The following is a 7,207-nucleotide window of genomic DNA, read 5'->3' as shown; positions in this document are numbered from 1 at the left end:
AACTAATGTTGAAATTGTAAAATGACTAAAGATCCCCCAAATGAGAGCCTCCTTGCTCTATTTATAATTGTTGGCCTCCCTCTCCCTTGGTGGCATCCACTTTCCACTAGTTCATCCCCTTTCTTTTTCTCTCTCTTGCTCCATATGTCTGCATTCCCTTTTTGTCTCTCTTATGGCCCCCACCTGCTAATGAGCTGCAATCTTACCTTTTCACCCAAGCTCCTCAAGACGAAATCATATCTGAAACTTGAACTACAAAATTGTGCTATGTCTAGCACCTCCCCAATAAACTTCGTTAATCTCCTCAAATGAAAAATCAAAATTGGGGATATTATAGTCCTCCCCGTCAAAAATTGCTTGTCCTAAAGCAATGCTTGAACAAGCACCCTCTCTAGTTGTTGATTCCCACTGTTACTGCAAATTATGCCAGGGTTCTAGATACGCCACTGAATCGTCCCTGACATTTGCAATGTCCTGTCATGAAGGAATCCCTCAATACTAGGATCCCAAGCCATCATGTCCAACATGAAGCTCCCCTTGCTCCACTCACTATCTTGCCATGTGTAAGTACCAGAAGCCCTCTGCATACCATGAATGAGTAGGGAATCAAGATCATGATAATTTAGCACTTTATCCAACTCCTCATGAAGCTTCCCTACTGAGTAGTCCATCTCATACACTCCAAGAGTAAACTCCTGAAGTTACCACCCAATCCCTGCAGAGATAAAGTCTTGCTCTCATGAGATAAAGTCTTGCTCGCATGAGTTTCCCTTCATATCTTCCTGTTGATGCCCTTTCCATGTTGATGAAGTCCCCCACACCATTATCGAATCACTAAATCCCAATGGAAGGTCTAAATGATCTCTCCCTATAGAAATCGGTTCATCCCCAAGGGTAGTTGTACTGCCAAATCCTATGATGTCCAGATCCCATGCTAGTCTAAAATGGGTTCCACCATGATGTCGTTCGCAACTTCGACCATGAATGTCTGCCCATCATGTTCTAGTTGTATCATCCTCTCCTGGGACCTTATGGAAAAATATCTATAAAGCCCCAATGCATCTGGCCTAGGAATCTCCATGATGTCACGACATACCCATCCAACACTCACCCTGATTTGTAGCAGCAACAAGGAAAACCAACCTTTCCATGCGATAAAGGCTTCAACGCTCCCCCACATGTCAAACCAAGTGTGAGTTGGGTTATCCTCTATCTTGATCCCACTCATCACAAAACAGAGTGTCCCATCAACCAACCAACTCCCCAGATTCCATAGCTAGAACGATTGCAGCATAGTCTTGAAAACTATTGGCACCAACCTGTACCATGTCTCAAGTCCCTGCGTGCAATCAATATATGGACTTTCTACATCATGAACCGATTTAGTGCGTGTGAAATTTCCCTTTGTCAGTCATACCACGTAGTGGGATTTGTCATCCTGCCTCCTGAAAGCACTCCCAAACATTGCCTAAAGTCTAAACATCCATCTGCAAGTAAGGTCCACCAACCATTGTAGATGCTCATGAGACACCTCAGAATGTCTCACCAAAAGGGGGTCATGCATCTCCCTGAGTGTGGGCTCAAGGGTGGTGCAAGTGTTACCTCTATAGAAGATCAGACTACCCCCAAGCATGCATCCACCAACTCGTGCCCTGACCATATGCCACAGCTGGAAATCCTCTCTCTTAATGCACCATGTCCCATCCAACTGTCTGAAACCATCCTCTAGGGTCCTATTGCTCATGATGCGAGCTTCAAGAGATGATATCCAAGTCCATTGTGTCAGTCTGAAATGCTGGAGAGTGAAAAATGGAAGCTCATAGTCGACCCTGTCATCAACTCGCTCTCCAAATTTGAGTGTGCCAAACCCAATGGTGTGTCTGATGCCATCATCAGGAGATCTCTCTGGTGGAAACACTTCAAAAACCTGTCATGCATCATCATCCTCTGCTACACTCAAATACGTACCACTACACTCCTCTTCATAGCATTGAACTCCATGGCACAACAGGATACAAAAACTCAATGCCATGCCACCATTTACCATAGGGCATCCCATATGTGCCCATGCATCCACCAATCTACTAGTACACCAACCACGATGTGATCTACACCTCTTCATCTGCCCAGGTATACCTATGTGGCCTAACGCCTCACATGCAATCGAGAATAATGCTACGATGTCGAACCTTAATAGCTCTAGTGCCCAATACATCAATGAGAGAGCACTGTCTCCATATGATGCCCTATTTGGTGGCCTGAAAATACCACCTCCTCCTGCCAACTCCTGCCATAAGAGTCTAATCATCCTACAATCCCATGTCAACCCAACATGCCATGACAACTCATGAAATCTTCTTGCCCCTTTGTCAATCCATCTTGTCAATAGTGCTGTCAAGAACTCTAAAGGGGATATGAAAAGGTGTGTGCACCCAACCACCGATTCCATCATGCAGCTACTACCATCACCTACCAACTCCACAATGTGATGGAGAATCCCAAATGGATTCCAACAATAGTTTGGCTCTTGAGCCCCTCTGGTAATCCACAACCTCTGTTGAACTATGGCCATGGATGCATCTAACCTCCTAGCCAGCTCCACCAGATACCAACTCAATATCTCTCACCATCCAACCCTGAGAGAGGGATCAAATGCATGAACAACCATACATGGAGCATGTCCTCCATCGTGCAAATGTTTCACCCTGCACAGCTCGTGTCGCCCCATCTCACTACTCTGGAAAATCCATGTAATCTGCCTAGGTAATGTGGCCTCTCTCTCACCAACATGCAGAGGTGGCCCAATAATGCCGCAAGCCTCATCGATGTATGCTTGAAGGGGACTGTCGTATGAAAGTATGACATATCCATTGGCTTCTGATGCATCTGACTGCTACTCATCAATGACCGACTCTAAGGATAGATGCTCATCCTCCTCCACCATGGGCTCAACATGAGCCACTAACCGTCCCTCCAAAGATAGCTCATCATGCATAACATCCTCAATAATCAGTGATAGGTAGCTATCGTCTGGAAACTCTATCACAGATGCTTCTATACCTATCAACTCCTCATCAACGGTGGATATGTCTCTTGACACCTCATCAACCTATTATGTGCTACTATCACCTGAAAAATTGGACATGGCCCTGGACACCTCCTCAATGGATCCCTCAACAATGGACGACATCTCATCCATGGGTGGCTCCTCATCAACAAATGACCCTTTGAGTGTATGCTCTACTCTCTCCACTAGGGTGTCAATTAGAGATACCGAAGGGATCTCCAACAAGGGTGACTCATGCGTCACATTGGACACATCAACATGCTCCTCACACTCTTATGTGCCCACAATCTCATGCTCAACCTCCCCCTCAGGCTCCTGATATCTAAAGCCAGGTCTCCACCAACAAAAGTGCCTCTTGGTCTCGTCCTCTAATTGTCCTCCTCTATGCTCCTCAAATGAGAAAGCCCTCCTGATCTTAGGATCCAACACCTCACACTCATCAATCCTATCCATGGAGGGCCTCATGAAATCTGCAAAGGTGTTTGGTTCCCTATCCTTCTTTGGTTCACCCAGAAAATGAGTCATGGTAGGTCGGTTGGGATGGCCATAGATATTGTTCTGCTGAATTGAGTGTGCATGTGTGTGGCTTCTCTGTTAGTTATGTCTCAATGTCCCCATCATTTGTTGCATCCTATATAGGACTTTTTGGTTTTTCCTCCTCAACAATCAGTTCTCCTTCATCATCTCCTCCATGATCCCTTCTATACTCTTCCTTTTTAGAGTCATCAGAGTGCTCATAAATTCACGAGTCAATGTGAATGCATGACCAAATCCTCCATGATATTGTTGGCTCCCCCACAGCTAGCCAAGATCATGCTTTGATACCACTGTAATATTCTTAATTGGAATTTAACAGCTAATACCAAGCAATGGACTAAGAACAATAAATAAATTGGAACTCATACACAATAATTAAAACACCAAAATGTCCAGCAACACAATTTGAGCCATTTTATTAATTTTATGATAAAAGAGTACATAAAATGAGCTGAAATTTTGGAACCTGGGCTTGCTATGCAAGTTATGCAAACCCCATGTAGTACAACTATGATCTGGAGGAAATACTGGCCCAAACTGGTATTGTGCACTACCCAAAAAATTACTGCTACTGCTGCTGGAATGGAACTGAAGATTCTGCCCTGAAGAATTCTTAGATCACCTTGAAATTCCAGCCACAAACTCCCCTCCAAAACCCCATAAATACATAGAAATGGTTTGGCCCAACTGTAAGCCAAAATTGAGCCCACCAAGTGATGCAGACTCCCGAACTAACTAACAATTTGTCTTGCTATAAGAATGAGGATTTCAGGCTTGAATATTGCCTGAAAAATTTGATAAAATTAGCCGCAGACTCCTCCCAATAAACCCACAAAAGCCCAGAACAGATTTGGGATGAATCCAACGTGCTTCGGTGACCCCAAGAAATGTGTATGGTTCTAACTAGTTGGAAAAACGCCCTGTGGAAATAATTATGTTATGCAATGCCAATCAATTATTATAAAAATCTCCTCCAAGCCCTGCGAATCACTCCAAGCCTATTTTTTTCTCCTTAGCTCGAACTTCCCAAATCTCCCTGTCAAATGTATGCACAATAGCTGTTCAAAAACCCCTTAAATAGATAAATTCGGCCCTCCAAAGTGCAACACTCTCGGCCCTGCAAATCACCAAAGGAAAACTCACCCTTCCAATGGATAAATCTCTGCAAATTCTTCAGCCAAAACTCCACTATTTGCTTGATTCGCTCAACCCCTTCAAATTTCCTTCTGCACCTAAGAGAAGAACGCTCCAGCTGGTAATGGTCTGCAATAAAGCTCCTAGAGAATCCCTAATATGGACACCTTCCTACTCCCCTAGGGTGACACTTGAAGTTCACCAAAGGTAGAGGTGGAATTCCCGCTCGGAAATTCCTTGTGCTGAATAACACGGTTGTCTTGGCTAAGTAGCTCAAGAGAACTAACGTTGAAATTGTAAAATGACTAAAGATTCCCCAAATGAGAGCCTCCATGCTCTATTTATAATTGTTGGCCTCTCTCTCCCTTGGTGGCCCCCACTTTCCACTAGTTCATCCCCTTTATTCTTCTCTCTCTTGCTCCACAAGTGTGCATTCCCTTTTTGTCTCTCTTGTGGCCCCCACTTGCCAATGAGCTGCAATCTTGCCTTTTCACCCAATCTCCTCAAGCGGAAATCATATTTGAAACTCGAACTACAAAATTGTGCTATGCCTAGCACCTCCCCAATAAACTCCGTTAATCTCCTCAAATGAATAATCAAAATTGGGGATATTACATGTTATTACATGAAAATCTGAAAATTTGGAATGAGATTTTTTAAATTATTTTATTTAATAATTAATTTTAAAATAAAATAAAAAATGAAATTTAGTTATTGAAAAGTTAAATAAATTAATTAGTTTAAAATTTGTAAATATTTTTATGGTTAATATGTAATTATATATATATAATATTCAATTTTGCAATTTTAATATTAAATTTCAATGTAGTAAAAGTATTTTTGTAATTAAGTATAATAAAATTATATTTATGTGTTTTTATGTAAAAATGTTCATCAACAACTATTTTTTATATAATCTAATTTTTTAAGGGCAAAAAATGAATGTAGTATTTTTATGTTAATCATGGAGTTTTCTTCAAACTCAATGATCATCTTCCATAGTTACTAATAGTAGCAATGCACAATCCAAATTAAAATTTCCAACCATATGTAAATTAGCAATTTATCAATGGAGTACTTTATTAATTAGCTCTAGGAATGAAAATGCCAAGACATAAGCTCCATAAACATAAATAAAATCAAACAAATACACAATCAATGTCTTGAAGAAAAGGAACGATAAGGTGTTAGAGATGAGAAAGTGACCAATGCATAATGACATGGATTATAAAACTAGAGATAAATAAAAATCAATTTATGTTTTATTTTTTATTAAAAACACACACACACATTTCTTGAATTACATTATAAAATATACATGAAATTAAATTACAACAATATCATTTCACTCATGTATTATAACATACATACACATGCATGTATACACACAACTTATAATATTATTATTGAAATATTATTAGAATACCACATGCTCTACTTAGTCATAGGGTTATTGAAATCACGACACAAATGAACAAATTTGGGTATTTCCAAAATCAGATGTTTATATAGGATTATATCATAAAATTAATTTTTAATTTTCAATTTTCTTTTTGTTTTGGACAACACTTTGCTATACATATACGAGGAACTTATTAATTGAGAGAAAATTCAAAATAAAAATATTTCAATATTATCCAAATACTTCCTCGTTTAAATAAAAAATGATATTATTTAAAAATAATTTATTTTACTCTAATCAAAAGTTTAATAGTTTCACATTTTAAATTTGCATATGAATAAAATTAATTAAATTACTATTATAATTAATGAAAAATAAAACCATTTAATCAATCAATATATTAAATTAAAGCAAATTAATAAAACTATTTTTCATTTCATAAATATATGATTGAAATTAATCAATCCCAATTAAAATCAATAAATAAAATGTAAAACAATTCCATATTTTAATTTAGCTATCCTCGAGATCCTGGATAGAGAGTGATTGGGTGCACTGTTAAGACACTCCTAGATGTTAAGTCACTCACTCAATTCCCCACCCTATTCAGTTGTTATTCTTGGACATGACCATGATGTAGCCTCATTGTTGCTAAACTTACAAAAAAAATGTAAATATTTTAATTTAGACTGAAGTGTATCATTTGTCGATTCAAAGGAATATAATAAATGGTAAATCAATTTGTATCAAAGGTTCTAAACATAGGTAGATTTCATTAGATTTTATCAACCAGGATCAACAAATATTAGTAAATTGTTTGACAACAATGAGTCTCTCATTGCAACCATTAGCCCATATAATACTATCATTCGGAACTTACAAATAAAGACAGAATATTTGCATGTTAATCATAGTTAACGAAGATGCTACTTAATTCCAGTCAAGCACAATGCCACATTATGCCACATTATGCCTACTAGGTTAATATCCCATAAATATCTTGCTCAACATAAGTACAATAACAATAACTTTGACCTTATAACATGAACATTATATAAAAAAATTGT

This window comes from Pinus tabuliformis, chromosome 2_1, assembly GCF_031772625.1.
Source record: "Pinus tabuliformis cultivar Carrire ecotype Pingquan chromosome 2_1, CPIR1, whole genome shotgun sequence".
Taxonomy (NCBI): Eukaryota; Viridiplantae; Streptophyta; class Pinopsida; order Pinales; family Pinaceae; genus Pinus; species Pinus tabuliformis.
Note: the sequence above shows the minus strand (reverse complement) of the source record.